Source organism: Cataglyphis hispanica, chromosome 8 (assembly GCF_021464435.1).
Source record: "Cataglyphis hispanica isolate Lineage 1 chromosome 8, ULB_Chis1_1.0, whole genome shotgun sequence".
NCBI lineage: Eukaryota > Metazoa > Arthropoda > Insecta > Hymenoptera > Formicidae > Cataglyphis > Cataglyphis hispanica.
Genome location: NC_065961.1, coordinates 4,138,715 through 4,164,050, shown reverse-complemented (window position 1 = coordinate 4,164,050; position 25,336 = coordinate 4,138,715). Strand labels below are relative to the sequence as shown.

The 25,336-nt window shown below is 39.2% G+C and overlaps 1 protein-coding gene across 5 annotated transcripts in view; it reads left to right on the top strand.

The window, feature by feature from the left end:
- The window catches only part of LOC126851317 (RIMS-binding protein 2), a 211,728-nt gene that overhangs the window by 126,099 nt on the left and 60,293 nt on the right, over positions 1-25,336 (top strand). For all 5 annotated transcript variants that reach the window (XM_050595145.1, XM_050595147.1, XM_050595144.1 and 2 more), the window contains one exon: positions 1,020-1,113. The gene's annotated coding sequence lies outside the window, so the exon portion shown is untranslated. The remainder of the gene's footprint in view (positions 1-1,019; positions 1,114-25,336) is intronic.

The window sequence follows — 25,336 nt, the reverse complement described above, 5'->3', positions numbered from 1 at the left end:
GAGAGAGAGATTTTCGCCGACCGTACGTCGGAGATAGCATCCCGACATATTTGCCTAGCAAAAGCTTCCGACTAAAGAGGGTAGGAGAGAGTCAAAAACAGAGTAGACATATTGCCATAGTGGCATTGCGCCAGTGTGTTCCTTGTGTTTCTACGCGGTATCTGAGAACGTAAATTGAATCGTGTATTGGCTGACGATAAATCTGGAAGGCCACATACCATATTTTTATCCAAATCTCTCAATCAAAAACTTTATCATTTATTTAATTTTATTTCTACGAGAGAGAGAGAGAGAGAGAGAGAGAGAGAGAGAGAGAGTTGGATAATTTATACATTTATTTAGTTGAGAATAATGTTCGCGCGCGAATTATCGAGCAAATAGAAACGCAATGACAGCCATCTCGGCGACATAGATTGAACGTACAATAGCATAGGAGAGAGAGATGTATTGCTCGACATAGATCCGAAATGCAGTGAACCAATCACACATTCAACATAGCACATTCATGAAATAATTTCCGCCTCTTTGACCGAAATATTAGCAGTCGGATATTCAATGGCATATGCTCATAATTCTATTTAGCGTGTTTCATTCAACGTGTATGTGTATCGGGGGAATAATAAAATTCACACAGAAAATCAGGTCGCGGCTTAATCAAGCTTGGACCGAAAACATCGTCGAGCATACAATTTTCGCAAATCGATCGTATTATATGCGAACTTGTTTAATCATTCGTTTACAAAATGGACTAGCAATCGATACGATTCGTAATAACTTTTACATTATACATCAATACCTTTTGTTAGCCAGACTCGCGACCTCGAGAATATATTAATTAATATAAACAAGATCAGTCACGAACGATCAGGATATGAAACGAGTATGAAAATTGTCCCGTAGTAATGAGCGTTTTCGGATTATTTCATTATGTCATTTCTACTTTCGACAATATACCGTGCGTTTCAATCTATCTTTATTTATGCCATCTCATCTCAATCTTCTCTATTATCTGTCCATAGATGAAACATCTGCCGGTAATTTGACAACTTGGAAGGATGAACGAAACGGGTCAGTATCGGCAGCATGAGTTATCAAAGCAACGTTCCAGACGCGGTGAGTCTTATTCTTACTCGATTATTATTCCGTCGCATTGCTGGGACGGAAAAAGAAATGAGGCACCGTAGGAAAAGAAATTATTTCGTAAAGAGAAAGAGTATAAATTTCATTCTTTTGTAATACGCGGATGATTACCAGGATTCTCCAAGTAGCTATGCCAAGATAAGCGGCGCCGAGGGCGCGCTTTTTAAGCTTTTCCGTATTCCCTTGATTTCTCTTGTTGCTCTCTTCTTTTTCTACGCCTCTTTTATTCCCGATCCCGGATCTTTTTTCTCATCTGCGCGCGCTTGCAGCGCGCTTTCAAAGAAATATCAATTTGTTGAATTATTACCCTCAAAAGCGACGAACTCCGCATTTCAAAGTACGCGGAATCGCATCTCTTTGATCGATTTCACGAGATATTTTGAATTAACTATTCAAATATTTTAAATAATTAAACATTAATATGCAGACTATTCGCATTTACAAAATCGTTATTTCGCGTATTTCAATTTCGCTTAGTAATGCTCTAGATCCTCCAAAACTTTATATTATAATAATTACAAAACTAATATTATAATAATTATAAAATTGATTGTTCTCGCGTAAAACGACGGGAGTTGCGGAATTTTATCATCTTTATCAAACTATAAAGGAGAAGTTGAAAAATTTTTTTCATACAGACGAGTGCAACTGCAATGAGGGAGGGAAGGAGGGAGGGAGGGAGGGGGGGTTGGGGAATTGGATGACGAGATCGAGTTATAATCGATAAAAGCGCATAAAAATTTGCCCTGCTCCACTCGATCATTCCATTAGTTTTGACGTTATCGCGACGCGATCGATCTTGTCGAGGAGTTTTTTTCGCGGCGTTTTTCAACTCGCGCGAATTAACAGCGATACCGATTATACGATCCATTTACATCCCATAGATTTTCCCCCTTTCCTCCCCCCTTCCCCTCCCTCCCTCCCCTCCTCCCCGTCGACAGAAGTGACGGGCTGTTTCCGGGTCGCGAGCCCATTTTCCGCTCTTCCAAGTATGCTTCGACTGTTGGCTCCGGATTATCATTCGACTATAGAGACACCATCTCTCTCTCTCTCTCTCTCTCTCTCTTTCTCTCTCTCTCTCTGTCTCCCTCTTTCCCATTATCTATCCGCGCTACAACTACTCGAAGCTGTGACCGTGCCATTAAAACTACGTAGGTCAATTTGTCCCCTCGCGCCGTTCGACCTTGTATTAACACACGTTCGGCTTACAGTTGGTAGAATAAATGCCGTTCAAAATCTAATCTCTTGGTTGGCGCGTGTGATTAACTTTGCGTAAAAGCGAGGTGTGATGATTTCAAAACATTTTCTTGCTTAAAAATGCGATTACGTAACGGCTCGTCGAATAAAATTAACATCAAACTCGATGAAGTCTTGATTTACTCAGGGGATAAGCTTATCGATAAAAATCTGTTTCGCTATGTATAAAAGATTTTATAAAAAATATCAATATGCATAAGAGTAATATGTAACATAATCCGAGATAAAAAAAAAATGAAAAAAAAAAAAAAAAAAATGAGAAGTCCGTTCCCTATCACATTTACTCGAGTCGCTTTTATCGCGTCGCTCGTAACGACGTTTTTTATGACTAGTAGACAGGATTTGATCTTTATTAATTTCGTACAATAATGCACGTTACACCCAAGTGTGCCGCAGGCTCGGAAGGCGGGATGGCATAATGGGGGGAGGTGGGCAGAAGGGGGGAAAGTGGTGCGGTAGGGAAGAGGATGATAAAGGCTGCGAGTGGAAAAGCCGAAGGCGGAAAGGAGGTGGAAAACGACCTAACTCGTTCCTCTCTGTGGTCCGTTTTAATTTTCCGCGCTTTGCCTCTGAAGCGTTCAACGCTTTACAACGCTGCTCCGCTGCTGCTTGCCCACTTTCTTGCCCCTCTATCCCCCTCTCCTATTTCCACGAGGATCAAAGGGCCCACCTCGTATATCCGCGAAGAGATCGAACGCGCATCGATGCGCTCGATAATCGCGACGATAATGTTGCGCGAGAGTTATAGAAAGCGTGTCGGAAATGTTTTTCTCAATCACGATATCAATCTGCGGATAATGACAAAAGAACAAAATTCACTCGCGTCCGTTTGCAAAATTATATCTATACGAATCGATCGGAGTAGCGTCGAGCGACAATAACGGCAACTTTTTACTTGCGATTTAACACGCTCGCGCGTGATTCGTATGTAACTGTACTGCGGCACATTCGCGCTGAGATAGTCATAAATCTTGAATTAAGCGTGTGACGGGTACTTGAATTTAATCTACCCGATACTATTAAGATAGCACCGTTCGTAATGATAATCCGAGCTTCGTACGTTATTTACGCGAACGCTATTCGAAAAGAGAGTAAAAACATTTGGGACGTGAGTTTACACTCTGGCAACACTCTCTCTCTCTCGCTTTCTCTCTCTCTCTCTCTAGTCGTGGAACTCTAGTGACATACTTATACTTTGATGCACTCCACGCCATTTGGTCGCGGGACCGTTTCTCTCGGGCTGTAAAACAGAAAAAGCCGAAAGCATATCCGACGACTCGTTAGAGGAGGATAAGGTAGTCGCCCCGAGTACTCGTCGAGTACTCGTACGATGTACGACGACGATCAATCAGAATTTTCCACGTTTCCACCGTCGGTGCGCTGGGACGCATGTACATACCTATGTACGTACGTTCCAATTCGGAGACTAAGGGGGGTCGTTGAACCGTTTCCGCGGCGCTGCATCCAAAAATACATGGGAAATGGGGAGAAGCTGCCCGTGCGCTTGGAAACGTAAACGGACGACAGCGGAGGGATAAAGGGGACAGAGAGCGGTGCAAGATCACAAACGGATGCAGAGAGGACATAGAGGAGAATGTAGAGGAAAACGCGCGCCAAGGGAGACGCGTTACTAAAGAGAAATAGAGACGGCCGGAGAGGAAGAGAGAGAGGAGGGCGATGAACAAGGTGGAAAAGCGCATTCCGATGTCGGTGACGAGGCAAGGAGGTGGCGGGATAAAAGGGGACACGGGGCAAAATTTGGAAACTGGAGAGCGATGGAGAGGGAAAGAGGGAGACAGAGAGACTTGAAGAGAAAACGCACGAGAGAGCACGAGCTCCCCTTTTCTCGCCTCTCCCTCGGGTGACAAACAGTGGACCGTAGCTCAGCTGGCAGAGCGACAGTGCGGATGAATATATGCGACGACTCCTCTCCGCGAAGTTAGAAATTACTCTCCTCTCATCTATTCTTTCCATGCGTTAATTATGTACACTGATACTTTTGGATAAAAATAAAGAAGAGGGAGAGAGAGAATGGAGGATTGGATGTAAGAATGGGCTTTAAAAGTTTCGAACAAAAAAAGGAGAAACAATGCAAAGAACCAGTCGAAAACATGCGAATACTATTTCGCGTTCCGATCTTATTTCGCTTTTGTTTATATTGAATCTCGCCGGTTATCCTGTATAAGGCAACGACCCAAGTTGGAGACTTCGCCGTTGAAGAACAATTTTTTTTTATTGCTTATTAGGATTCGAATCCCGCGAGTTTTCAATACAACATTGTTTGTGTGTACTTTTAATATTTTCTTCTTTTTTTTTACTCCGAAACGCAGAAATAATTTCCTGCGTATAAATTTGCGAGGAAATATTTGTAATCTCGTTCAATCAATTTTTCTCGTGTTATCAGATACGAATTATTACCGAAACACAGATGATGCTTTTAAATTATAATAAAATATTTTCAAATCCGAATTCAGATTCGTAAAAATCTTGAGAAAAAATCTATAGAAACTGTCTATCACTTTTATCTATTATAAATTTATAAAAGTACCGAGTAAAATTGTTGTTTGGAAGCAATCTCAAGAGTGGTTCTTTAAATCTTTTCACAAAAGGGTCTGCGCCCAGATTTTCTTTGAACTTTTGTCGAAGAGTTACTAAAGAACCGAGGAAAAACTGAATTATTTTCAAAATAAAAAAAAAAAAATTGAGAGCCCAATATCGTCGATTACTTACTATCATCATCATTTCCATATACTATAGATAAAAAAATCAAATATAACTTAACGGAGATTTAATATGCAGAAAGAGAAAGAGAGAGAGAGAGAGAGACGCATCGATATATACTCTTCAAAACACATTGAGATGCCAAGAATGTAATGCACCTTGTGAAATGTGCATCGGTATGTAGCGATCGAAGAGAAATTACACCCCAGTATGCCATCGTCGGGCGTAGCAATAACAACATTACGCATAACAGAAGATGAACACGGGGGGTCGTTATGTATTTGCTACATCGAGGTGAACTTAAAGTCGATGTAAACTGACGCGACAATTGCGATGTAGAGGCGGGGCGCGATGAGAAGCCAATTGCATCGCAATTGCATCGCAATTGCAGGATGTAACAATGGCCTCTCTAACCGATTTCTTTTCTTTTCTTTTCTTTTTTTTTTTTTTGAGGATTCGATTAAGGACTTTGAAATTAAATTTCGGAATAATTTGCTCGAAGAGTATTTTGTACTTGGAATTCTAGAAAAAAATTTAAGGAATTTTAAGAAAAGTTTAGAAATTGAATTTAAAAAATAATATTTAGGAGATAAAGATAAAGATGATAAAATAATTTTTTAAAAAATTATACTTTAATTAAAATTTTAGAAGATTTAGCAATCTAAGAAAATTACATCAATAAATTACGATATACAATTTTTTTCGGAATTTCTCTTATAAATATATCTTTTAAATAATAAGTGTGGAAAAGCCGAAATGTATTTCGCGTGAATAAACTCGGATCGCGTTAGAGATGAAACCATAGCGCGATACTCAAGAGTAGATAGAAGCATTGATATCAACCCAAGTTTAGTCTACGAGACGTTTGAAAATTTGCGCTTACATACATCTTCGATGTAGTCGTCGCGTAATTCTACAGCTCAAAGGGGAAAGAGACTGAGTCGAAACTTTGGTTCCCGCCGTTTCAACTTGGTCTCGGTGCCTTGAATGCACTTCGTCTCTCGATCTTCTATCTCTTCGACGTAATGTCTGATACAGTGATCGTCAACTTTTTCGATTATCGTACTTTCGAATTCACTTTGAGCCGTCGACTCGGAAAGTTCTGGAAAATTCAAGGCTAGAAGGATCCTTCGAAAACACCTACGTCTTTCCTATACTAGCCATTTACCATGGAAATTGCTTCACTCGTGTATAGATTGATGTGCAAGATAGAAACTTTGACTTTGACAATTAGAAATTATAATTTAAATTAATACCAACGTAATACTTATTCTCAAATATAGTTTTTAAGATCGATTTTCTATTGTCGCTTTAAATTTATACCATTCATGTTTATCGTCGGGCTGTTATCGCCGACAATCGTCGCGCAGAATAAATGCTAGGCTGTTATTTCTTCCACGTAGACGGAATCGGCCAACGATCGCCCTAATGCGGTCGGGCTATAATGTCGCCGTGAAATTAGATCGCTCGCAATAAATTAAATCGTAGCGCGAAGGACGGAAGACTCAAAATAGAGAGACGGAGGCGGAAAGCGACGGAGAAACGCGCGCGACTCTCCGGTAAAGTTCTTAACTGCGGCTCCGTAACTAAGTTGCCACCGGGCTCGTTTGGAACTTAATCGATGAATAACTGCAAAATAATCAGCTTAAATATTCATGCTCCGCGTTCGTTGTCGCTATAGTTTGTCCCTTGATGCCGCCGAAATCTGATTATTTCTCTTTTTCCACCGGCCACCTTTCCGAGATATGACAGAGATATCTTTTATCTGTATATAATCTATTTTAATCATTAAATGGATACGGAAAGTATATTGGATTTGAAAAAAAATGTGGGAATTAAGAATATTTTATTATCTATAGTGCGTTTTTTTACTATAAATTGTCACGCGGAGAGAATAAAGTTTGTTCTAAATAATAATCCATTTGTTTTTAATGAATTTTGTAGCTCGTAACACGTGATGTTAAGTAATATTGTTTTTTTCGAGTTGAATAAATTATAAGATGACTTAAAATTTGATTTCAAAGTTGCACATTAACTTCGTATAAAATATACACAAATCTTTTGTGATTTGACAGCTGCTATTTTCAACTTTAATTACCTGTTTCCATTTTCTTACTATAATTCATCTCTTGAAGCATTAATATTGATATCAATATTGAAAATTTTTTGGCTAACTTCCTTTTCAAGAAATATGACAGAAATATTTCTGTATATCTATATACATATAACCCATTTAAATCTTTAAATGGGTGTTTCGAAAATATGTTGGATTGAAAAAAAGATATGGGAATTAAGGAAGAAATCAAAGAAGAATATTTATAAGGCATTTAAATTATTACGCAAAGACTGACGATACGGATAATTATTCAAGAATTAGATTAAGAGATTTTAAAAGAGACTCTCTCAATTTTTCTTTATCAAATATTGTGTACACTCACAATACACGGTGTTCAATAATATCGTTTTTTTTTTTTTTTTTCGATAATTTGAGTTGTAGAGATCACAAGATTTCGATTTAGAAATTACATTGCAATTATATACTTTAGCCTCGTATTGCCTAAAAATACAAAGATCTCGCGATTTGATATCTTCCGTGCTATTTTCGACACTAAATACCCCGTTTCGCTTCATCCTTTCCCGGCACGACTAGCTCGATTTGCCGCAGGATGTAATACTAGCGGCGCCGGCCGAACCGTATAGTTCGAAGGAGAAGATTGCAGAGTTGGAAGCCTCGTTTCCAGCGGGCTACAACAAAGGATCTCTCGCTTGAATGTTAGGTATACGCCTTCGCTCTCGTTGATAATTACGATATCTCCTGACGTGTACAAATCATTTCGGGTTCCCGTTAAACTGTCACTTTAACACCGTGTAATTCATCAAAAGGATATACCGTGTATTACGTAATTACGTGCGCCTTGAGGAGCGTAGGACGGGTGACGCGATACGAAATTGTATATGATAATAATCCGTATGCGTGAAATGCATATGCGAAGATAATTTACATTTTGTGTCGGCTAATTAAAAGTCTCCTTCACTCGCTCGCGATTTAGTAGATACGATTTATACAGCGGAGCGAGTTGAAGCTTAACAACATTGAACAGAGAGCGAGTTCACCGTTTGCTTAGATTCCTCCAGGTTTTTGTGCCTCTCGACTTCCTAGGCGGAGTCATTGACTGTGTACCGCCATATTTAATATCGCCGCAGGAGCATGCGGGACGGGTCGTCTATCAGTGGCTCTCACGTTTTCTTCAATATTTTTTTTTCATCTTTTTCTCTTTTTTAAAAATCTCTTTCAATGCTCATCATTAATTCATTTCAAGTGTAATTAATCAAAAAATTTTCTATAGTTAATTTCTAAAACATTTTTTTTAGATATTAATTAAGAAATGGAATTTCCAATTAAATATCATTAATTTTGCAAATTATTTCAAAGATTCTTTTGCTGTGTAGAGCACAGATATTGATATATGATTTCTTTTATATACCAGAATTAATACAGTATTTAACATATTAAAAAAAAAGATTTTATTAGACCGAATTAAATGATAATTATAGATGTATCATTATCATTACACGATTGCTTATACCGTAAAAGATTAGAGTTAATATTGCCCTGTTTGGTTTGCACGTTCATTAAATACCCGCTATTGATTCGTTTTTGCGAAAAAATCCGCTAAGAGATAAAATCTGCGCGAAGTAAGTAGGGCGGAGGCACGATTTATCGTGCATCAAAACCGATTAGTGATCGTAATCCGCTCCGTTTCTCCGTCTGAGATCACGGCGGTATCGCTGATGCAGCTGGATCGTTTATCACGCGAGGAGAAACGGTCGGAGCGGATCAGTGGTTCTCATCCATGCGGTTGTTCCCTGTATGATCTCCCGGGTTCGTCATGGAAAACAGGACTTTGCGTCCGGTCGAAGTTGATCGTTTATCAAGGGACGGTCCGATGGCGGAAGCGTTTGCGGGACTTTTCTTGAAAGAGCGAGAGAGAGAGAGAGAGAGAGAGCGATGTCGTAAAACCCCGCCGACTTTTCAGACTCGCAGAGAAGGAAATGGTGAATGTTGCGTATATATCGTAAATAATTACAGCTCTCTCCGTAATAATGGTCGTGAGTCATTTTCGTTAATGAGAATCGCTTCTCCCCATTTGGAAACGACGATTCGCGGAATGAAGCTAAGTTCGGCGTGAGCGGCGTAGATTTATTCGTGTACGTGAGGTTTAATCAACAAATGGATGTTACTCATGTCGTGTGACACGCCATTGGATGGTTTGAGGAATTGAATTTTTGCAACCGCGACGCGCACACGTGGAATTAACGCGCGGGGGGGGGGGGGGTGGAAGTTGTGTGCATTCTATTAAGTCTTATTTAACTGATTAAAATTCTTTCGCGGTCATTACTGCGATCTTCTTATCGCCGGATAATATAAAAATGATGGAATTTTTATTTTCGAAATAAAAGTATCTTGTCCCCTTTCACTAACAATTAGTCATTTATATATCAATTTGTCGGATGTAGAAACTGGAACTAAAACTTGATGTGCTTGATCATATGTCAATTAAAAAACGCTCCGAGAATTCTCGGCAAGTACTCTACAAATTTTTTTATATTCTAAAGCATAATCTATATTTATGAATATAGATTGTATATAGAAAATATTTTTTAAATTATATATTTATTTAGAAATATTTTTGTTGCTCTATTGGATTGAAAACTATTTCTCTTGCCGCTAAAACTAGATTTAAAAAAAAAAAAAATCTTATTCATTCTTTTCTTTTTGCGTAATTCGATATACCGAAGCACGAAGCTTAAGAAGAATGCAGCTACTTGCATATTTATATTACCTAACTTGCATAAAAAAAAATATAATTGATGATTGAGTTTACAATGTATATACTTCCGGCTCATCTTAAATATACAAAACAAAATAGCTTACAAAATATAAATTTCAGATTACACGAATGTATCCAATTTTTTTGTACGTTCTTTTACAACAGAAACTTGATAGTTCAGCTTGTGCTTTACTTCATAAATAATGTAAGGGGGAAAAACTCGACTTTCGTTGCAATATTTAAATTCTACGCCTTATCGCAAGATGCATTTCCAAGTTTTGCCCGCGCTGTCCGCTTCTATTTAGGATCTTTTTTTTTTTTTCTCGCGTAAAAAATTTCTGGAAACCGTGCAAGGATGATCGCGAAAATTCAAACTTAATTGGTCGTCAATTTATACATATTATCGTAAAAAAAAATAATCGCGCTCATTCTTACACTCTATATAAATCTATCAAGCTGCTCTTGTTCCGCTATTTCCATTACACGCGTGTACAATCGTCGAATTCTTAGAGCAAGGCGAGGAATTTCCAGAGATATGTTGCTCGACGACAATCGACACGCGACGCACAATTCCCCCCTTCTTCCCCCCATCTCGTAAAATATCCCAGGTGGCGCGACCCCTCGTTACACACCAATGTTGTGTGCGCGCGCGTGCCCTTCTTTCACGGCTCCTCCTCGCCTTTTAGGGAGTTCATCGCCGGCTGTTGGAATCTGTCTTTTGTCGCCGTCCCGCGCCGACACGTCCTCCGTTAACTAAGAATAGAGCTTCTCATCGCTCGCGCTAGTAAGACTCGTGAAAGTCGTATGAAATAAAAGCCGGCGAAGTATTTTTCCCGGGCGTGTGGCAGCCGATCTCTCCATATGCACGCGGGTATATCCGGATTCGCACCGGATGTGAAGATTGGGGAAAAAGCGACAGGATAGACAGTGGTTCGGGAGGAAGGCGTGAGGAGAGGGGAAGGGGCTAAGCTAAGCGCGGAACGGAAGGGTGACCTAAAATTACTACTCGGAGGCGACGATTCGTCGTCGCCGAGGGTCGCGCGCCGATCTCTTCTGGCTAACGATAGCTTCGCTGTCGTAGTGACTGCCCGTAATTCTTGAACGATAAAAGTACCTTCCTTTTCTTCCCATCCACCTCGTCCCAGGGTCGTTACTCTCTAGAGATACTTTGGAAATAGATGTACGCGCCTTTTTTTATTTGTACGGCGAATCAGAATTCTACGAATATTTTTGCTCGCCTGTTGAAACGATTTCTTCGGGAAGGAATTTAACGGCCAGCGTTATACTCGCGTTATACTCGTTCGAATTCTAAAGGTCGTCTTCTCTTTAGGGAGGACGGGGGGGGGGGAATCTCTTTTCAAGCGCGAGATTTTATTTTAGCACTTCGGCGGAAGTGCGAGCCCTCGGAAGGAAGTAAGTCCTAATTAATCTAGACGCGCTCTATAATTAGCGCTGCGTCTGAACAAACGACCTCGAGTTTTTTTTTTTTTCTCCGTTCGAATTAACTTGTAAAATAAATTGCAAGCATTTATACGGAATATAGTTTCAAAGAGAGTAATCACGGAATAATAAACTTCGCTTCGGAAACCCCGGATTCGCCGATATTATGTAAACTTGAAATTTCTGCGTGCGGTCGAGATATTAAATACAAATATTTATCGAGCAAAATGGACACGTCTCATTTTGAAATATTCAATTGCACGAATGAATAAAACTTTTAACATTATTTATATTCATTTGTTTTTTTCAAAAAAAAAATTGTATATTTTACACGAGCAGTATCACGCTTGGATTAATTAATTGGAGCGGAAATTTTTATTTTTTTATGACATTTGCTCTATATGAAACATTAAGGTGTGCATTGAAGACCTTATAAAGTAAAAGTAAATCCGTGCGCGGAACAATAAATAAACCGAATGGAAGATGTCGAAGGCAACGAGGTGTGTGTATATGTATGTACCTATGTATGTGTGTGTGTGTGTGTTACGAGGTCGGAAAAGGTCGTGGAATACGTCGTCGAAGAGAATGGGGCCGACGAAAGTCATAGTCATAAAGAACTCGCAATTCATACCGCATGTTTCGCCGATACGACGCGCTGTCGCGCCCCGGGAAACGTACCATGTGAATTTGAAAATGTGTCTATAAGTATATACCTATAGTAACAGCGGCTATAAATAACGGTCATAAATGTAGATTTGCGAGTTAATAAATTTGTGCGGCTGCCGCGACGTGTGTTCCATACACGGGGTGTGACGGAATGTAAGAGCGTTGCTTGCGAAATCCAAAAGAGGATTCGGATTCTTGGCGAAAGGATTCGCGTGAAAATCCCTCTTTAGAGAAGCGAATTATTGCTTGGGAAAATGTTGCGCATTTTTATCGAATATCGCGTTACATCTCGTAAAAATATTGGACACAAATAATACACCGTTGTTGGATCGCGCGTTATATATGTATTATACAATTTTTGATCCAAGTGATCCGTATTGACGCGACGCGATTCATGAAGCCGCAGTTTCGAGCACCGTTTATATTTACACCGCACGAATTTGATATCAATTTATATCTTCCCTCGTGCACGACAAACATTAATTAATGTCGACGAATCGCTGGGATTATTTCTCCGACACTTTGGCGGTCAAAACGAATTTGCCGGTTACGCGTCTACGCAAATCGTCGTCGTCGCCGGCTGATCGATATATATACCGACCGATTAATAGACATCGACGGGGGGGTGGTGGGCCCACGGGTGATGGTGGCCATTTAGATCGCGAGGCAGTCGCTAATAGAATCGAAAGTGAGTCGTTCTGTCAATTCCATTATTAAGCCGCCGTCGGCGGTGCTCGACGGCACGGCACGGCGCAATTTCGAGGCGAGCGAACCCGGCAGATTGAACGTTGGTGAACTAATTGCACCAACGTGACAAGCGGTCGATCTTGTGAGGGCATTCGCCCGTTGCCTCTTCTCTCTCTCTCTCTCTCTCTCTCTCTCTCTCTCTCTCTCTCTCTCTCTCTCTCTCTCTCTCTCTCTCTCTCTGTGTGTGTGTGTGTGTGTGTGTGTGTGTGTGTGTGTGTGTGTGTGTGTGTGTGTGTGTGTGTGTGTTCTCTTCGTCGCGCAAGCTGGATCGCGAACAATCGCGAGTTCAATCGCGTGCTCGCGACTGATACTCGAAATTCCAGGAGCTGCGTCTCGAAATAAGACTTGCTGGACAACGGTGGTCCGAGAAAAATTCGCGGCTCGAACATAATTACGAGTGCGTCCTGCAAAAATATCTATGAACAAGAAACGTATTTTTTTTTCATCTTTAAAATAGACCCGTGAGATACGTACATATGTAGGGATATTTATATTTTTAGATTAATTATAAAAAGTTTTTTTTTTTTTTTTTAATGAAATCAGTGTTAATTACATTGTTCTTGGGCTAAAAAAACATTTCTTGATATCAAGCAGTAACAGAAATGACTCGCGGGCTCCGCGTCTGAGTTTTTCACGCGCTTTAACTTAAACTCCTCGTCCTTTCTCACGTCGCGGGACACTTGAATTTCGACGAATGACGGCTCGATCGATTTTGGGGTGGCGATCCCACAAACAGAGCCGCACGTATGACTGTGCGAGGGTCGAGTTATCCAATTGTTTTTGCGGCCATTGTTCCGCCATTAGCATCGAACGGTTCCGCCGGAAAGTTTCGTTTTCAGGAATTGCCGGAGTTTCGAAATGGATGGCCCGCCGTTCGACTAATACCGTTCGCCATTGAACGCTCATCGGCGCGTCCTCCATATATAACGCACACTAGCTCGGTTTTACAATCGCGATCTCTTTTCACACAGCATGTCCCGCAAACGTCGTATAATATGTATTTTTAATAGCGTATTGGATTAAATGATCGATTAAAGCGCGTCAAAAAAAATTCTAATAGAAAAAATCGCAATAATTTCCGAATTATAATAGTGATCAGCTGATATTGACAATTCATTAATAGGTAATAACAGATTTTAATCGCGTGTATTTTACTAGGTGCATATATTTCTTCATATTAGGATTTTTGACTCTAATTAATTTTTAAAATACACTCATAAAATCGTACAATAATATTGTATCATAATCGTACATATTCTGTGCATTCAAAAATGTCCTTTGCTATTCGGATAAAAAAGATTTGTTTATTATTAGTGTCGTTTAATTACTTATTAATTCGTGTAAGAGAAATTTTTTAATTATATGTTTTATTAATCCCTCTTACTATGTATATACATATACATCAACTGCATATTTAAGTTAATTTTGTCTTATTTTTTTTAATAGTATATGTGATATTATTTAAAATTCTTAATTAATGGTTAAACTGTATTGGATATTTTCACATATTTAATTTTATATATTCACAAGTATAATTTATTGATAAAATATAAAATCAAGATTGGAACGCTAAAAAAGTGGCAACGCAACAGAAAATGCAATGCTTTTGGGACACCCTATACCTTTCGGCAAACATATACGTTCCCTGTTCTATTTTCATGACACTATCACAATGGCGTTACGTCGATATAAGACTACGATTTTGTCGAAGCAGTCGACTTTCTTGGGATTGTATCAAGGTGCTGCAGCAGCTGGCGCCGAGAATGATTTGCGCCTTTGCGCGCGGCGATGGAGAATAAAAAAAAGACGAGGCGTGAGGGGGGGGGGGGAAAGAAAAGATTTGCGCCGTTTGTACATTCGAAAGTTTTCTGAATATTTCGTGGCCTTTCTCCCCCACCCGTTCTCTCTTTCGCAGTATTTCTGTATGTGTCAAATCGCAACGTGACATATTTTCATTTTTCTCTCGCGCTTGCATGAGCGTAGGAAGAAATTTTTTGTCCCCCATACTCCGAGATATTTCGCTCGATCGACGGTTAAGAATCTGCCTTCTTCGTATTACGGGCAGACAAAAGCGTGTATTCGAGAATGTTGTTCAACTCGTGAAATCCTCCGAAATCTTTTTCTCTTTATATCGTATGTATATTATAATATATTAAGAGAGATTTTATATTATATTTTATCTTATAATATAAAGAGAGAGTCATAATTTGAGATTTATTGATGCAACACGTGCAATGTCAAGAATGCGAAGAAAAATGATGATAATTGACGATAATTTTCCGCGACATTTCTCTTCAATTTCTAATCATCAAACACTATTTTAACTTGTTTGAGTCAACTATAATAATTCATTTGTTTAATTCACGCTTATTAATTACGTAGATAAATCAATCATATTAGAATATGTTTAATGAATATTCTAGGTACGGGCGTTTCAGTCGATGAAATACGAATAGAGAGAGGGCACGTTATTATTATTATTATTGAATAGGTCCATATTCATCGTCCAAAATGTCGCTATTTGGGTTTCAGTTCACGGTAACGTGTCAACGATAACGTTATAGACGTGCATGTATCCTCGTAACAGATAAATAATATTTCAAAACGAGGAGGGGCAGGGTGGGGAGGGGTGAGGAGGGGAGGAGGGGTGGAGGGGGGGGAGGCATAGGGGACGTTTACCATTAAACGTGAAATGTGAGTACAGGCTATTGAATCCGCGTTCACATTGCTTATCGATACATGTAATAATGTATGCATAATGCGGGGCAAGGTTGGGTAATAGCGAACGGCGGGAAGCATCGAACAGTGTCAATCGCTGACATGGAGCGCCCATGGTTCAGCACCTTTCGGTCATCTGTTACAGGCTCGATATGAGCGAAGCGTGGAATGCCCATTTTGAAATTGCGCCCTTGGTCGTTTGATCCGGAATTACGTTGTGTCGCTTTTACGCTAAGATTTACGGCACGCCAATCGAAGATATTGCCAGTCAGTTTCATATTAGAATAATATCATAAAGGAAATATAAAATTTCAAATATATGCTCAATTATTGTGAAAGCAAATGTAGCGTAATTTAATCTGTTATGTATTATTCAATTTATCCAGAACAATATCGATGACATAGTTCAAGGAAAAATAATTTTCTTTTTTTTTTTTTTTTTTTTTAAACAAGAATAGCTATTTTTCGCAGTTTTCTTTTTTTTTTTCTAACGCCGAATATAATTTTATCCATTTTTCACATTGCGTCATGTGAATTTTGAAAAAGTTGCAGTTCTATCGTTACTACATAAACTGCAAATTTTTCAAAATTATAATAAATTTATTATTATATGAAGGAGCAATTTAGAAAAGAAAAGAGAGACCAGTTTTTTATGAAAACATTACAGACACGGACGAATCTTCTTTTTTTATTTAATTGTGGAATCAGAAATTATTCGAGAAATTTGTAGTTGAAAAAGACGTGCGATGTATTATAGTTTATTTGCAAGATATGAATAATAATATAACAGGTACTGTCATTTTTCCCATAAAATACAAAAATATATGTATTCATCGATCAAACTTACCGCAAGTTCTATACTTTTGCGAGCAATTGGATAACTAGTTTCCAAAACCGAGTCCAATTCGCAACATTCATACTACACGAATGGTTTCTGATTTACTACCGGAAGCTCTTCGATTAGCGTGCATTCTGAATATTGATTGTAACACGTCGCGCTGACAATCGGAACGAGAAACTTGGCGGGCAAAGATGTTGCGCTGCATCTAACTACGCATACGATCGTTAAAATGAGTAATTTCTCTTTGATGGAAAAATTCCAGAGATATTTCATATATCCGCGATTTAAAAAAAAAAATTATATATATATATATATATATATATATGTATAAATCTCAATGACGTACAAATCGAACAAGCACGACGACGGCAGTTTCAACGAATTCAATTCCGGCTGTTTTCAATGTTTCCATACAAATTGACTATTACGGCTTTAATAAACATGAAACGTAATATGAATAAATCGTTTTGATAACCGAAACGATTTTGCAATGCACGCAGTACGATTAACCGTGTGGAAAATAAGTTTGATATCACGGTTGAATAAAAATACTGAATAATCAATCTGACGTCGCGTCGCGCATCGTCGAAGCATCATTATTAATCGCGATGTTGACACCGAAGCAATGCTGTCCGCTAATTATATCAGTTATGCATATTTCATGCGAAATATGCATTATCCGTGATATCATCCGTACAGCTACATCATCTCCTTAGATAATGAGAGTAAAAAGTGCGGCTACTTGTGTAAAGTTAGTTGGGGCGGAGGAAAACTGCAGTCGCGCAAGAAACTTGGCAGTTTGTTTCTTTTTACGTTTAAAAAAGAAAGAGAGAGAGAGAGAGAGAGAGAGAGAGAGAAGGAAACTTGATGTGGATGATACGCGATGAATAGCTTTCGATGAATATTCTAATATTCAATATTAAAACGTAATAACGTCAAAATATAGTTGTCGTTGAGAGGCAAAATTCGCGCTCGAATCTAAAGTGATTATTCGGCGAACGGAGTAATCTTTTTGCCGCGTTCCGAGAAAATCAAAGACGCGGATCTATTATCCGGATGAGCCGAAAACATCCGATCCGACCGCAATGACGACGCTCCGGAGGCAGGCCATTAACTTTCTCTCAAAAGACACGATCCAGGTGTAATGAAACGATGAAACTCGTTATCGGCGTGCCACCCTCCCGCTGCGGAAATCCGAAGGAAAATACTATCTAACGGTCCCCGGGTTATTCATCCCGTAGCAACGATCAAATATCGATTAAGCTAGGAGATGCCCCATTTTAGTCGGGGGAGAGAGAGAGAGATCTGCCTTTCCTGGCACACGTAATTGGCTATGCGTGAACTTGATGTAACGATGCGTAAAATGGGATATAACGAGCATTAAATGAGCTTGCATCCGCGTGTGTATCCCATTACTATTTCAACGTTCAATATTAAGTAGCAAATTTCGTTTTGCAACTTTCTATTTACCCGCAAATCTGTTTCATCGTCTGTGTCGTCACACAGATGATGACAGATATCGAGTGGTGGAGAAACGTGGAATATATGAATCGATAAATGTCAATTCTTTGTACAAGAAATATATATTTCTACGAATTGGCGCAATATAAAAAATATACAATTTATTGATTCGCCGCCGTTGACTCGTCGCAATTGCCTCGTTGAATCATCGTCGGCTCTTTCTCGAAACGAGAGAGCGCGGAGAACGGAACGTTTGTTTGTTAATTTACTAATATCGTTTCTTCGCTCGTACATGTCAGGAATAATATCGCGGTCCTCTCGCGCGAAACGAATAGGGAAACAGATGTTTGTTAATTTGCTGATTGTAGCAGTTTCCCATCGCACATACGAATATACGAATAATATCGGGGCGCGTTTGGAAGTTGCATGAATTATGTGTATATTTTAGCCTCGCCCCCTCGCCCGTGTAATCTCCGCGATACGCGCGACCTATGAAAACACGTCACTTTACGTGACTTTAGGATGCATAGGTTTCGCTATGATAATTACGCGACAACATCGAAGGAAGGGGTGGGTGGGGGCGCGTGACAGAGTGAGCGACTATCCTGACTCACCCCACGCCGATCCGCCCCAGTCCCACGTCACCCGGTACTTTGTTCAGACAACCCTCTACCTCATCGGACACGATATAGCCGCGAGCGATTACGTCTAGCCACGTTGACTGGCCGACATACACACACACACACACATAGCCCGGGCTCTCCTTCTGTGTCCTCGGATTAATGCGCATACGTGACAGGGTAATGAGTCATAACGCGCGGACGGATGTTTGCGTCCTTTAACCCCCCCTCCTGTCACTCCTCTTCTTCCCTCTTTGTATTCGAGACTTTGTCAGACACGAATATCGAATTTTTAGCGGGAAAACGCGAGATCAGCTGAACAAGCACTTTCTTTCCTGCTCCTCGGAAGTGTCTCGGATATCGCCGGGAATGCCTCCGGATTTAGCGAGACTCGAAGGGATAATTACGGTAATTAAACCGGGCGAGAGTCATCTCATCTCTCCTTGCACTTGTCCCACGAGAAGTCGGAAGTGAGAATTAGCGCACGACGCGCTGTTCTCGTCTTGATCCGCTCGGATTTTCCTTTTTCCCGTTTTTTTTCTTTTTCACCTCTTCCATTTGCCATTTCTCTCCCTTCGCCTTTTTCATGCGACTCGCGACGCTTTCGCCAATACTTGATGTTATCTATTAATCCGTACTTTTTAAACACGACGAAACAATTGTACCAAAATACGAAGTTGTTTTTAATATCTCTCTTTTTTTTTTGTCACGTTTTGCACGTTGACGATGACAGTTTTTTCTTTTACGCGTTAAAAAATACACTTTGTAATACACTTTACGTGACGATAATGAAATATTTTATTGTTAGAATCGGAAATCCATGTCTTTGAAAGGTGATTTGTTTTTGAACGAGAGTGATTCTATTATTGATCAATCTCGTTGTATTATTCTGTATTGATGAATTATTCTGTGTGAATTATTCTATATCGCACGTGAATTCGCATACATATAATCATCCATACATACATGTATGTATGTATGTATGTATGTATGTATGTATGTATATATGATGTGTATATATATATATATATATATATATATATATATATAAAGAGAGAGAGAGAGAGGGGGGGGAGGGAGGAGAGAGTTGCACTATGGCTCGATTTAGTTACGTAGGACCTTATCAGATAGTCAAGTTTGCTGGAACTGACCAGTCGCAACGTGCTCTCACTGGAAACCGAGTTATCGTTAGGATGTTATATCCGAGACGTAAGTTAGCTCGTACCCGGCGCACCGACAGAGGAAGAGAGAGAGAGAGAGAGAAAATTAAGTAAATTACATTGTGTAACGAACAACATTGTCCCTCCCTCTTCCTCTTCCTTTTGCATCTCCCTTTCACACTCTATCTCTTTCTATTTTCGCTTTGTCGAAGTAATGAGGCGATGATTAAAGGTCACACACGCACATTACGCTCTCTTTTCTCCACATTTTTATTCAGCAAGACATTACACATGGACCTTGATGATTAAACAAAATGACCGAGGCTTGTTTAAGGGAAATTTTAAAGAGCGATGATTGCGCGTTTACGTTGTCCGGAATTGTATGTGCACGCGGTATATTTGCGGGAAATAATTGCCATTTCGAACAAATATACTTGTTATATTGTTTAATTGGTTCTTCGTTGGCGGTACACGTACGATAATTTCGTAAATACATTCGTAAATAGTTTGCAATTTACATTGAAATATATCAATATCGCGATAGATCGCCGCCGCCAGTCAACGTGTCATTATCGTTTATTCGGCTTCGAAACGAAAGGATGCATCTTGCGCCAGCCGGTCAGCCTTGTTCCAGAAATGGACCAAGGTCGCGATTTCAGCTGCTCTTTTCTCACTTCTTCTCTTTCTTCTCTTCCTTTTCTCCCTCTCTCGCGATCACTTTTTTTTTAATTCTCCAATAACCCACCATTCCCGCATGCTTTGTCTCGCGGCCAATCTTCTTGTCTCGAGGGTCCTTTAGAAAGTTTTTCGCGGCGTGAGACAGAGGGAATGTATGCGAAATCAAATTGCGTGGGGAAGCAAAGGAGATAATCGCTTTCGCGAAATTCGCGAAAAGTCATCATTGTAAAGGCAAGCAGCGAGCGCACTCTTTTGTAATGCAACGCAGCAGCCGGTCCACACGTGTCTCTCTTCTCGGGTGAATTCAATTAACATTACAACCCTTTCCTCATTACAAAGAATAGCGTTTTTTTTTCCAAACGTTCCCTGCGTACTTAATGAGAGATCTGTCCGTGAAATTTAAATTTGTGATAAAGACGCAAAGTTTCACGTTGACAATGAAATATATTATTATCCCCGAGTCTTATTCTTAAAAAGGGCAAATAAAATTATTGTGCCAAGCTTGCTTAATAGTTGCAACGCTTTTTCAGCTTGCTGAAATAGTCATCAGTGCGAAAGAAACACGCCGCCGGGCATTTCCACGTAAATTCCCGGACACGAAAATTTGTTTCCTGCGGTTGTCGTTCGACATTTCGCAGAAACTATAGTGATTCTTTTGCTATAAAGAAAGGTCCGACGCGGTTATTTTCGAGTTATAAAACGCGCGCAGCCTCTCTCTGCCGATGTACGAGAAAGAAACACGAGGCAGATGGAAATAATTAGCTTTGCGAACAAACTTTTGTACGGGGGATTGTTGCTGGAAATATAATGATTTTATGCTAAAAACGAATAAATAGAAACGCATCATTTTTATTCCGCGGACGAAGTATTTTTATGTTCTTCAAGTTTGAGTTCACATATATTTTGATGAGGATGTTTAATCCGAGAGATTTACAAGACAAGCTAATAATATTATTAATTAATTAATTAAAATTATTAAAATAATTAAATAATAAATACAAAATAAATAAATAAAATAATTAAAAAAATAATTAAAATAAAAATATTGCAAACTTTCGAAGGAGAAAGATGAGAGAAAAAAAGAAAGAGAGAGAGAGAGAGGGGAAATGTTGTCTCTACTTAATGAAAATAGAACAGTTACTGTGCAATAATACTGTACGATAGTAGACTAGTTGCGTTATATGTTGTACAAAGTAATACATTCTCTCAGAGTTTGCAATAACGGGTTCTAGTAGTAATTTAATAGAGGCACAAAGACAAACGGAGAGGAAACAGTGGCATAGCGTACGCTGAGGTTGCACAACTGCCACGGCAATTCGATAATAACCTTAGTCCTGGAATGTCCTATCGAGTCTCGGGCGCACGACATTGTGCGATGTAAAAAGTAAGTGAAACTCCATGTCGACCCTTTTACGGGCGCGTCATGTGATGTAACGTGAATATCGAGAGATAACTTTATACCCCTAACGAAAAACGTATGTACCGGAAGAACATATACAGGGCATCCCAAAGGTAAATGATCAGACTTTGCTACTATATTCTGTGGACGGAGACAAGACGAGATAAGAATGTTACATAAATATTGATCCGAAAACATTTATCATCACATTACATGGAAAAAAAAAAGACTAACGTTTAATTTTCCATTTCAAAATAGCGTCCTTCATTTTTAAGGTGAGCCTGACAGCCTTTGTTGAAAAATTTGAGAATAACGAACTCTTTATTTTACTTCAGTTTAATAAATGCTAAATTAATCTTTTTAATGAGTATAACTAATAAGAAAAAAGATATCGAAAAAACATGCTGATATTTTTCTTCAAATCTAAAAGTATCAACGGAGAGAGTTTGCTATTGTATTTACAGTTTTAATATTTTTACTATAATTTGTTAATAAAGATTTTTCAGACTAATATTTATACATAATATTTTTTTTCTATCCATAAAATATATTAGCAAAGTTTGATAGTTTAATCTCGGGACATTCTATATATTTCGAATTTGTGGTTTGAAAAAATGAACAAATTGTCCAGATCCATTTTAATCCAATATCACTCGATTGGCGCAAATTACATGGTGATCGTTAATCGAGTGTTCCCTTTGAGAAACTTTTGCGCGCTTCTGTACGGTTAGTATAACGTTTAGGACAGTCTGGGGTTTAGGACGAGAAAAGGGCGTCATATGGTGGCAAGTAAGGAGCAGAGAGACACTGGCGACGCGACGCAAAGAAGGGAAAGGGGAGGGGGGGGGGGAAGGATACCCCACGAAAAAAAGTGATGCACAGATGCGACGGATGTGACGATGTTCCCCGAGATAGACTCGGCGCGCATAGCGTGTATGTGTATAGTACATCCTATACCTACAAAGAAACGCATCTTCGCGCGCGGCAGGGACGAGAGAGAGAGAGAGAGAGAAGCTAAAAAAAAAAAGCCAAGTTGATTGGCTGGCGGGAAAACTTTCCCCATAGTCACATAGGGATAGGTCTTGGTGTTGCGGGGCCTTCGACCCTGAACTTATCGCGCCGCTATTTCAGCATACAAATGTAAAAGTTCGGCCTAAGAAGCGGGCATAGCCCGGCCGGGAGCTGTATTTCAAGTAAATGTGTTTCCTCTCCGGCGAGAACGAGAAGAGGCGCTTCTAAATGCGAGACGCGTTTTCGGATATATTTGTCGCTCGAAATTTTCACGTCGATCGCAGGGATATCTCGATGAGACGACCGCGATTTTATAGCAATACACGCGTCTCTCGTTATTGCATAGCTCTCTCCGCGTAGTTTGATCACATTTCCGCAACGACGGTCCATTTCCTCCTCTTCTGAGTTATTATATGCAGAGAAGAGAGTCATCGTCGGTCGCGCGAGCCGCAGCGAGTTGAATATTTCAGCTCCCACGATGCTCAATTATGATGTTATATTAATACAGTAATTAATACCATATATTCGTGTGCGCAATATAATGCTCGGTGGAAAAAGTACGGTATTAATTAACGCGTGTAACTCTTGCGCGGCATTCGCCAATGTCCGTTCGTAATATTTCATACGACATTTAATTAATAATCATTGAAAAGGGAAGGACAGACAGAGTCATTAGAGATTGGACGAAAAAAGTCAGAGACTCGAAGGAAGATTATAAGATGTGATCGTAGGCTGTCATGAATCACGCGTGACATATGTTTCTAATATTAAACATAATGATATTAAATTTGTCAATATTAATTAATTAATGTTAAACGCGAATCATAATTTTTTTCTCTTTTGTTTGAGAACATAGGTTAAGGAATATAAATTTATATAAAAATAATATATTTTCCTTGAAAATGTTAAGAGGCAAAGATTCGAGAAGCTTCATCAAAATACTTTCGGTTTCTCGATGCGATGCGAGATGAGAAAATGTTTGCCCTCTCATGCGCCTTCCAGATGTTTGACTGTAATTTTATTCTTCGTGTCTGTCAGAGGTAAAAAGTAATTAGCCTCAAAATAAGAATGTCAAACGAGCGGACAGTTGTTTTACGTACGACTGTCATCGTACTTTCTCTTCTTTTTTTTTTTACCCGCTCGACTGACCTAGGCATTTTAGAGGCTCGTTTCTCCAAGATTCTAGCGCCGTTTTTACCGCTTATCCTATAATGTCAGTGGACCCTCACCGACATGACAGACGGAGACCCTAAGATTTCGGTAATCTAACACCGTAACAGCTGTAGCCTAGTTTGGACGATAGGAACAAAGCCTCCAGAGGCTTTGTGACAGAGAGTCGTAAAATATCCCCAGCTTAAGGATCAAAATAGAGATATAGAAATAACATATCTATATAATAATCAATACTGAAGCTTTAATTAAACTTTAAATAATATAACCAAGATCAACAATTTTTTTAAATCTTAAAAAACGTTTATTTTCTCAATTTTTTCTATCGATATCTTGTGTTGAAAACATTTTTATATTTTTAAAATAAGAATAACATTTTATTATATATATATATATATATTTTTTTTTTTAATATTTGTTCAAAATATATTTAACTACAGTAATCTACTAATTTCTCTTTAAAAATTCATTGTCTGCAAACATTAAAAAGTTTTCGCCTTTCTTTACATTATAAATATTTCTTTTTTTATTTGATATTTTGACATGTCTGTTCTTGATTGGAAAAGTGACAGCTTTTAATTTAAATTCCAAAGAAAGCACAAGATATCATAAGATGCGATTTAATCTAAGTGGAGTACAAAAGAGAGATACTATGAACTAAATATATAAATATTTAGTTGCATAATTATATTATTAAATACGGCATATATATTAAAATTTCGAAAAGATTGTAAAGCTATCCAAACCGTGGAAACCGAAATGGCACGGCGTCGTTAATACGCGGGGCGCATTATCGTTATCGCGTGTTGTCCTATATCGGGTAGGACAAGGTGTAAGAGCATGTCGAATGTTGCGCCCGAAATTAACACTCCACCTAGGAGAACACGCACTCACGAACATTTGCTATAGGCAACCGATTAGCACTACTCGTGTGCATTCCGCGCAGGGTACACGTGTCCAGCTTTGAACGTCATTTCCATTCAATCGAGATCCCATTTCCCCATCGGCCCGGCCCGGATCGCCCGGTCTCGCCGCTCGCGTCTATCGGAGATTTCGAAACAAATCTCCGTACGCGACGATGAACTCGATGAAACTATCGCGGGCTGGCGCGAAGGATATGTCAAATCGCGTACGGTTCTGACGCCAGCAACGACGGCGCCAAGGTGTTGTACGATCGTAGAGAACGTCAAGTTACAGTTGCATGTGAATGTCAGATGAAGTTACAATCGTACGCCAAGTTACGCGTCGCCCTTTTCCCCTTTTAATTATATGCAATATTTTTATGCGCCTTGCGATATAATGATTGCTTCGTTTTAAGAAGCGCGAGAGGATGAAACGATCGTTTCAATCGCAAGAAATCATTTAAAGAGACGTACTTTTTGTTTAACGGAATAAATCACGGAGTGAACTGACAGATATTTGTAAACTAGTGATGCTTTCGATAATATCTCTTGCAAATTGTCATTTAAATTTAA